Here is a 9,401-nt window from a genome sequence, read left to right as displayed (position 1 = left end):
GGCTGGGGATATGATTCTGTGGTTAAATTCCCAGTACCAAAAAATAAACAAAAAAAGAGACAGGGGGTTAGGGTTATAGCCCAGTGATAGAGTGTCCCTGGGTTCAATCTTAGTACACACAAAAAAAAAGTAATATTAAAGAGAAGCATAAGAGAACTCTTTTGCTCAGTTTCCCCATAAACGTAGCAGCTCTGCTTAAAAAAATTATATATATATAATTAATACTTGAGTCTGACACAAATGATCAGGAGACACTGAAAATGAAAGATGGTCAGAAACCAGCCCAGCATTCATCAGGCTGTGTGATGATTTACCTATGGGCTCTCCTCCACTTGTCCTGGGAGGGAAGAGGAATATTTGCAAATTTATGTCATGTTTTGGGGCCAATGGTTGGAAAGCATAAAACTCTTTGTCTGTTACTTCTCAATTGCCTTCAGATCAAAATAGTACTTCAACATTGCTTAAGGTGGCACCTTTTGGTCTCCTACAGTGCATTGCTTTTTCTCTTTTGTTATAATTAATCCTTTCACCATCTTCTTATTCCTTTTTACACATTCAGGGCATAACATATTATCTTCTAGTCCCGAGGGTGGAAAAATACAGGCCGGTAACAGGAAGAGGGAAATCATCCTCTTGGGAGTGTCAGGGACCCAAGTCTGACCGGCATGGAACTGCAGGCGAACCCAGCCTGCTGTTTCTGCAGAAAGAAATTGGCAGTGGACCACACACCACCTGACACCAGAGGTTTGTAGCAAAAAGGCCTACACAGAAGTAGGGATGGGACACGAATTCACAGCCTTGCGCTGATTGGCTCTGGCAGCGATCCTTGCCTAAGATGCCAATATGGACTCCTGAGTTGAATTTACCACTTCAATCATGTTAGTCTCTTCCTCTCTTTTAACCTTATTATGACTTTCCTGAAGCCCTGCAGCATTGGCCACTGCCTTCCATTTCCTGGAAACTGGCTTCAATCTGGCCTCCTGAGATGTTTCAGGAATATCATATTTTTGTTCAGGATATGCATGCTTCTGTAGCCTCAAATAAACCTCTATTTTCTGGCCATCAGTACTCAAATTAAATTGTTGGCACCAGTTTTGCAAAGTATCCTGAGAAACCTTATTAATTGGATGCAAAATGGTCAGCAAGGGAAGGGGTTGTATTTTATAATTAGGTTTTGTTTCAGGAAGGCAGACTTCCTGTTTGATTTTTGCACTTGAAGAAACACTTGTTTCTATTGGATATTCTTGTTCCACTGTAACTGGAACCAGTGTTAAAATCACATTTTTCTCATCGAATTGCTCCTCAAGGAAGTTCTTCTCAGTGACCCTGTCATTTGTGCCTGACATTTCTAGGAACACCGGGAGACAGCAAAGGCAGCAGGGCTCAGGACAGCTATGCTGTGTGCTCCTCCAGGATGAAGCTTTAACTACAACAGTAGTACATAGGTTTTGCTATGTCTAGATTTAGAGGTTTAATACTTAGTACCAAAGCTGAAATTCATACATTATATTCAGTTTAAAAAAATAAACTTCCACTATCACTTATGGTGTAGTAGGCCCTAGTAGACCATCAAAATTAATGCATTAAGTATAGAATAAAAAACATAAAATAATCACTTTACCATCAAGTTTGTCACAATCAGAAGCCATAGAAGAAATAAAAGTAAGACCTGCAATTTCTGAGACACATTAGATCTTTTAGCTGCTCTGAAGTCCACCTGTTTTCTGTTCCCACTTTGACATCTTAAACTTGACTGACCCCAGGACTATGGTGTGGCCCTGGCAGAGGGGCTGCCCTAGGGAAGAGGACCTGACTGGGCTTTGGGAGTTGCCATGAGCTGCGAGGTTGGTTGATATGGCTGAGTCCTCAACATCAGGCTGGGTTTCTCCTGTGGGCATTTTCTAAGGTGAGGGATGGAAAAAGTGGCAGGATGCCAAGTCCTCATGGGGCCTTCTCTCCTTTATTCTGCACTAACCATCTCTGTGTATGTCAGGGATATGGCCTTGGGCTCCTTTATGTCTGTTCATCTTTGCAGTCCAGGTTTGGCTCCTGGTCAACCCCTTTCCATCTTGTCTACATGGACCCTCCTGAGTGACCATTCTCTCATCTGCCACACAATGTGGGCTGTGCCTGACCTCAGCACACACAGGGCCCAGGGATGAGGGGGTTAGGGCTGCAAGTAGACTGAACATGCTCCTCCTGCCCCCTGATCCTGGTCTATAATTATCCCTTTGCTTAAAGAGCCAGGATGGCTTCTGTCATATTCAGGTGACACTATGACATCACAGTGAGGGGAATGAAGGGAATGGACCCCATGATTCTCAGCCTCAGGCTGACCAGGAGGCCTTGGCTGGAGGTCATGTCTCCCTGTCTCTCTGAGCAGGTCATATACCCTGTGCCTCATGATGCTGCCTGGACCTGGGCTGGCCACCTCCTGCATCACCTGAAGCTCCATGTTGACAACTGCTCAACTGTCCTAGAAGTTGTCACAGTGGCAATGTCATCAGGAGAAAAGTTTCTGATGCTCTTCTACAACCAATACATTTTTCAGCTATTTTCTTAAAATATGTAGATAGATTTCTATTAGCTATTGATCACCAGGATCCATAATCCTAACTTTAAGAATGGAATCCTTTCTTCATAATTATTCCCTTGTCCTATGGGATCTGACGACAATGTGTTCATCATTTCACTTAGTTTAACGGAAGAGTAACCATGACAAACTTTGGGTCCAGAAATTTTGACCAGAAAAGCAAAAGTTGAGCACATAGAAGTTTCCAAGGTGCTTCATAGGCACAATAGAGAGGGTGGGGATGACCCCACAATTCTGAAGAACTAATATCCGATGTCAGAGAGAAACAGAACCACACAGGGTCAGTGCCTCTGAGCCTTCTCCACACCAGGCAGGACAGGAAATCAACTCCACGGGGCCCAGGGCCAGCATAGCTTGATTTGTGTGGGTTTATCTTCTGTTAACACCACTGCACCTGAATTTATGATAATATCATGGTCAAGTGCACTAGGTTGATTATTTTTCTGTAAATGAGTTGCTTGGTTGAATGGTGTATTATGTAAGAATTATAGCACCCATTAAAGCTCTCAGGATATCTCCACATGTTTCTGGCTGACACAGGACTGAACCCAAAATCACAGATGAGAACCTTTTCTGCCTTCCAGTGTTGGTCAGGTCCACTGTGTTCAAGTGGATGTTGGGTGTCAGTCTGGTCTCATGGTATGGATATAATAATGGAGGTCAGCAGTGTCCAGCCCTCTTAGTCAGTTGGATACTTTCAAGTGTTCACATGAACTGGTTGAAAAGGGACTGATATTATGAGTCTACAGGGGGACTTCTATGACATTGGTTCATGAAGCTAAATGGGATAGTAGATGACTACCTAAAGTCTATATGTTTGTTCATGCTAACTATTGGCAGTCCTTGTTCAGTAATGACCTTTAAATGAACATTTATTTGAAAATTACTTATTTTAAATTCTGACCCATTTTTAAATCTCTGGCCATACCTCTTTCAAAAAGGAACTGTCCCTAATCCACCATTATGTTTCTTCCAAGTCCTGATAATCTGTCTTAAACAGGTTGTCAATAGCATTGCCTTGCCCATCTCTGTTTGGATCTCAGTCCATGAGGCCACAAACCTCAGAGGAGATAGATCATGGTGCATTCCCAGTCCAGGTCTCCAGGTCTCTTAGCCCAAGAGAGGGTAACAGGTGCAACTCCAGGTCCACAGGCCAAAAGCCTGCCTTTCCACAAATCCCCACTTCCCATTGGAACTCTGTGCCCTTTATAGGTGGAGAAGCAGGAATAGCAGAGACATTCTCGATGTGCTGGACACAAAGCAAAAAAGCTGTGGTTGCATCCACATCCCAGGGTCAGAATGTGGGAGATTCCCCGTCTTATCCTGGCTTCAATGTGAGCAGGACTTGGGAGCAATTTCTGGAATCATTGTTGACAGTGTCTGTGCTTGGATAGATTTAACCACATACTGTTGAGGTTAAAATGAGGAGGATATAAATGCCTCAGAAACAGACCACACTTAGGGATTTACCTTTAACTGCCTGTGCTTAGGATATTGTGGCTCTCCCTGAGACTCCATCCTCACCTGGTAAATAGAGAAATAACACCAAGTGTCCCTGTCCTCTCTAATCACTCACATTTCTTCCAGGGAAGCAAAGAGGGTTTAGGAGACCATGAAACTTTCAGACCTGAATGAACCTTGGTTTCCCCTCTCACACAAACTTTCCAGGTGCAGTGGGAAGAGAAAAATGCAAAGGATCTGACTGGGGGAAGCCACTCTACCCCAGGGGGAGGGTGGCAGAGGGGACTGTGAGGTTTCTGTTGGGGGCTGAAGCACTATGGTAATCTGTGTGACATTGCAGATAGTCACACACTGAAGCCTCCACAGGCTCCTGGCTGTGATGGGAGGGTAAAGGCTGTCTCTAACCCACTGCCACTGAATTGGGATGGGATGCCACCGGCCCTGCTGGATGCACCCTAGATGAGGCATCTGGGAGGCTGCCCAGGCTTCTGATGGTACCAGGAGAAGGAGCTGCCAACACATTGACTGGCCCTGCACATGAGGGTGGCTTTTTTCCCTGGAGACAAAGCCACAGAGGCTGGAGTCTGTGTCAGCACAATTTCTCCTGTGGTACCTGAAATGGAAAGAGAACATAAAGGTCACCTGTGTAGTCTGGGTCATACCCCAGTCTCCACAGTAGAGCCAGTACCCAGCAGCACCCTGAGCTTGAATCACTGGGCTTGGTAATCAGAGATGCAAGGACACAGGACCCAACTACAATGACAGAGTTTTCATAGGTGTGTAGAGCCATCCCATGGTCACTCACCTGGGAGCCAGTGTAACAGGGCACAGAGGAGCTGACTGGGGGATGCCATGGCTCCCTCTGGGTCCCACCCAAGGCAGAGCTCCCCAGAGCCCTGATCAGTATGTCCAAGCAACATGAGGTTATCCACATTTCTGAGCTTTACTAAATGAGCAACTTTAACCACCAGGGAAAACTTGTAAAGGACCCTATATGTACATCTATTGAAAGGAAAGGGGAATGTATCTGCTACAATGTTTTTCTAGCTTGAAAAGTGGCAGATGGTATAGATGACAATGTCATGCAGTGACCTGGTTCTACTCTGCTGGGGTGGGAGAGGCTTCAAGTACCAGCTGTGCCTGCAAAGCTCAGAAACAGAGTATGGTATAGCCAAGTGTCTCTGTTCAGACAGATACAGGGACTAGCTACAGGGCCCAGTCACACAGCAGACGCTACCTGCCACAGACCTCTGGCTGAACTTTTAGTCTCCTGGAATCCACAGAATCTCAGGCCTCAAACATTCAGAACCATCTGTAGCAGGCTTGTGCTGTGACCCAGGAGCCCTGCTGTGTGGCCATGGGGCCCAGCACATTGCTAGGGGAAGACCGGTTTGTACTAGATGAGGACAGTGTGTGTGCCTCTGACAATAAACAGTCACAGCAGAGACCTGCAGAGCACTAGAGAAAAGCAGGCAATCCCTAGGAAAGAAAGAAAGAAGGAAGGAAGGAAGGAAGGAAGGAAGGAAGAGAGGGAGGAAGGGAGTGGGAGGGGTGGAGCGAGGGAGGGAAGAAAAGGAGGAAGGAAGGAAGAAAGGAAGGAAAGAGAGAGGGAGGAAGAAAGACTATTGACTGTTATAAAAGCAGCTCTGAGGCATCCCTGAGCCCTGGCACCATGCCCTGGGCACTGAGTGACTGAGTGACTGAGCTGCTCACCACAGGGGAGTGTGGGACCCAGCACAGGGCAGCACCAGCTGGGCCCACCTCTGCTTATATTAAAATAGAAGTTGTACATTAAGATTGGACTTCAGGAGATACAGAGGCTCCACTTAACACACACACAGTGTCCCAGGGTTCCAAGAGCCTTACCTTTCCTTATGGCATCACTTGACCCCTGTAACCTCATTGATTTTACACATATGATAATGCCAGAGGGAAAGATGCTAGACTGTCCTCAAATGGCACAAAGAAGAGGCACTGCCTTCCCAGTGAAGCCATGGTAACAGGGACAACTGACATATTACTTGAGGTTAGCAGATGTCTGAGCATAACCCTTAATGGGGACAGAGGAGTGATCTGAGTCCAAGATGTGAGCATAGTTTTCTGGGTCTGTGCAAGGCTGGCAAGCATGGCCCCTGTTAAGAGCAGCCACACTCCTGAGCTCCTGAGGCTGCAGCTTGTGCTGACCCCACCTGCCTGCAGAAGCCAGGAAACTCTAGATTCAAAACTACTGCCATGATGGTCTCCTGCTCCTTACTAGATGGCTCAGAGAAGTTCACCTGGGAGTGTATCAGGACTCAGGAAACTTTTGGACATGTGTCAAAAGCAGATGATAACTTGCCACCAGAGGAGGTAAGGTAAGATTGGGAGCCCTCAGAGGATGAGTAGGTAGAACTATTGTGGGTCCTGCCTAGGCAAAGTCACCGCAGAGAGGAAGTGCTGGCACCTGTTGTGGGATGCCTGGGGAGGAGGAGGGTTCAAGGATAAACCTGCACAGTGAGCTGATATTGCTGTTGCTGTTGGTACCAGAGATTGGTCCCAGGGGCACTTAACCACTGATCCACACCTCAGCACGTTTTCTGTTTTATTTGCTGCATGTGGAAATCACAACAGTTATGTGCACATTATTGTCTGTGCTATAGTTTGGGTGTCAGTGTCCCTGAGGAGCTCCTGGGCCACTGCTGGAATCCATAGGCTCCTCCTTCACTCAGAGGAGCTGTGGCTACCGGGGATCAGGGGCCCTTGTCATGCTCAGATCCCAGGCTTTGAAAGCTGTGACTTAGACTGTGATTTCATGGATTTCAAAAAAACTGCTGCTTGAAATGGTTAGAGTGTCTTGTAATTTGTGGTAGAAATCCAAAGTCACACAAAGAGCTGGACTCCTCCCCTAAAGTGCCAAAGTCACTCACCTAGAGGAAATGGTCATGTATCACCTGTTGGGGCTGAGAAAGAAAGAGGGTGGGTGCAGAGGAGCCTCCCTGACCCTTCCTACCAAAGTCTACTAGAGAACTCCAGAGCCTGGTGCCCATGAGCAGTGCTCTCAGCAGGGAGATGCAGCAGGAGGAGCAGCTGGAGCAGCCTAGCCTTACATTTCTGCTTCCTGGGAGGTTTTTGTCAGGGTCTGTATTGCTGTGGCCAGCCAACTGTTATACTGTTGACAGTAATAAGTGGCAACATCTTCAGGCTCCTGGCTGCTGAAGCTAAGGGTGTAATCTGTCCCAGATCCACTGCCACTGAACCTCGAGGGGACCCCAGATAGTCAACTGGATGCCTTATATATCAGGAGCTTAGGAGCTTGCCCTGACTTCTGTTGATACCAAGCTAACCAACTGTTAATATTCTGACTGGCCCTGCAGGTGATTGTGACTCTGTCTCCTGGAGATGCAGATAGGGAGGATGGAGACTGGGTTATCGTGATGTCACATCTGGCACCTGACATTGGAAACATAACCATAAATATCCCTATAATTATTCATGCTTCAGGAAGACTTCCCTGAAGAGCCAGGCAGCACTGACCACACTGTGCTGAGCACATGCCCAGAGTTGTCCCTCCTTACCTGGGAGGCATAGCAACAGGAGCCCTAGGAGCTGAGAGGGGACCCTCATGTCCATGCTGTGTCCTGATGGGGACTGACTCCTGCACAGAGTGTGAGCAGCCTCTTAAGAAGTCCTCAGGGCAGTGGGCTGTGCTGTGGGAACATGCAAATCAGCAGGGCTGAGAAGGGCTGGGCACAGCTGCAGGGCTGGCTCTTCTCAGTTACTCATCATTGGTGGAGCATCCCCAGTGATCTCAGCTCAGCCAGCACAGCAAAAATGGCTATGCAGAGAACTTATTTCTCCCTGGGGTCATTTTGTAACAAAAGATATTTTAGAGACTATTTTCAAAATGAGAACTGCACGGAGAGGACTCTATAAATTAACCATTTCATGGTGGTTTTTAAATAGTGATGGAGAATTTACTTTTTTGTAGAGAACACACAGTGCAGTCTTGGCAGAGGGCTGGTGGGACTTTAAGTTACTCCAAAATGACCCTGATTGGTAAGATCTCTCTGTTGTCTATGCATATTTGTGACTTTAAAGCAGTTTCTACTCTTTAAATAAGAAAGATAATTTTTCAGAAACATGTTCAGAGCATCAAAAGCTATTTCAAATAGCTGTCAGTCATTGTGATTACCAGTGGAAGGTTTACCAGATGTACAAAAATGATCTTGGTATATCATTTGCAGTCCCTGTCACCTGTAGCTGCAGGTTCTTTGGAGCTCAGAGGCTGAATGGCTGCAGCTCATCCTTGACTTGGGCTCTCCCCTATTCTGCCCCTTTCTGCCATTTGTCACTGTTCCCCAGAGATCATAAGCATGAAGGGCTGGTTATTGAGGCCAGGCCTGGTGACTAACTGACAGCCACTGCAACCCAGTGCATTTCCCTGATATGCACCATGGATGCCCCCTTCTGCTCTTCCCTGCAGCAGTGAGTTGGCAGCTCATCCTGACCCAGGCTCCATCTCCTGTGGGCCTTTCCAGGAGAGTCTCAGCCTCCTGTGCAGCCAGCACAGATGCACATGGTGGAGAATTTGGACCCAGGTGAACTTGGGCACAGATTCAAACAGCTCCTGTGTTACCTCTGTGCCTTTGCTTTAGACGTCCACCCCAGCTCAGCATCAGGGGAAGTGGAGCCAGCTGTGCCTTCAGCATCCACACCCTGGCAGCTGGTGATCAGCCTTCTCTCTGCTGAATACAGGCTGAGAGGTCTGCCTCCAGTACCATGGGCTGAGCACACACCTGCTGCCTTTCCAGGGGCCTGAAATACAGGGAGACTTGCTAGAAAGCAGCCCAGGCAGAGCCAATTCCAACAAGCTCTGTTCAAATTTGAAAGTCTTTCAATTATTTTCTGGCTTTATTGGCAGTCCCTGTTGGGGCTCTCCGCCACCCCTCACCCCCTACACACACACACTGTACCTGCACATGTGCTGCCCCCACAGGCACACCTGCACTCATTCCACTCTCTGAGCCTGGGGAGGCAGCTGTTCTGCACACAAGACAGACACAGGACATGAGCTGACCATTCCCAGGACAGTCCCAGTGGGCAATGAAGGAGAGGAAGACTCCCCAGTCCCTCAGCTCAGCTGGAGTCACCAGGGGCATTTTCTCTGTTTCCATGTGGGCTGGAGCTGCCACCATCCTCAGCAGTGTTACTGCATGGACTTCCTGTCCTGGGACACAACCTAGGAGAGAAACAGATCCTATTCCAGCACGACATCCCTGGTCTAAGATCTCACCACAACTCCTTTATGAATAAAGAGGAATATTAAGAAAATTCCAGAATCATTTATTTTCCATTACCAATGTATCCA

At 47.3% G+C, this 9,401-nt stretch overlaps 1 pseudogene; it reads right to left on the bottom strand.

The window, feature by feature from the left end:
• Positions 1-461: 461 nt before the first annotated feature.
• On the bottom strand, positions 462-1,346 carry LOC143380035 (developmental pluripotency-associated protein 2 pseudogene; annotated as a pseudogene).
• Between the last annotated feature and the right edge of the window lie 8,055 nt (positions 1,347-9,401).

Source organism: Callospermophilus lateralis, chromosome 14 (assembly GCF_048772815.1).
Source record: "Callospermophilus lateralis isolate mCalLat2 chromosome 14, mCalLat2.hap1, whole genome shotgun sequence".
Classification (NCBI taxonomy): Eukaryota; Metazoa; Chordata; class Mammalia; order Rodentia; family Sciuridae; genus Callospermophilus; species Callospermophilus lateralis.
This window is presented reverse-complemented; position numbering and strand designations above follow the sequence as displayed.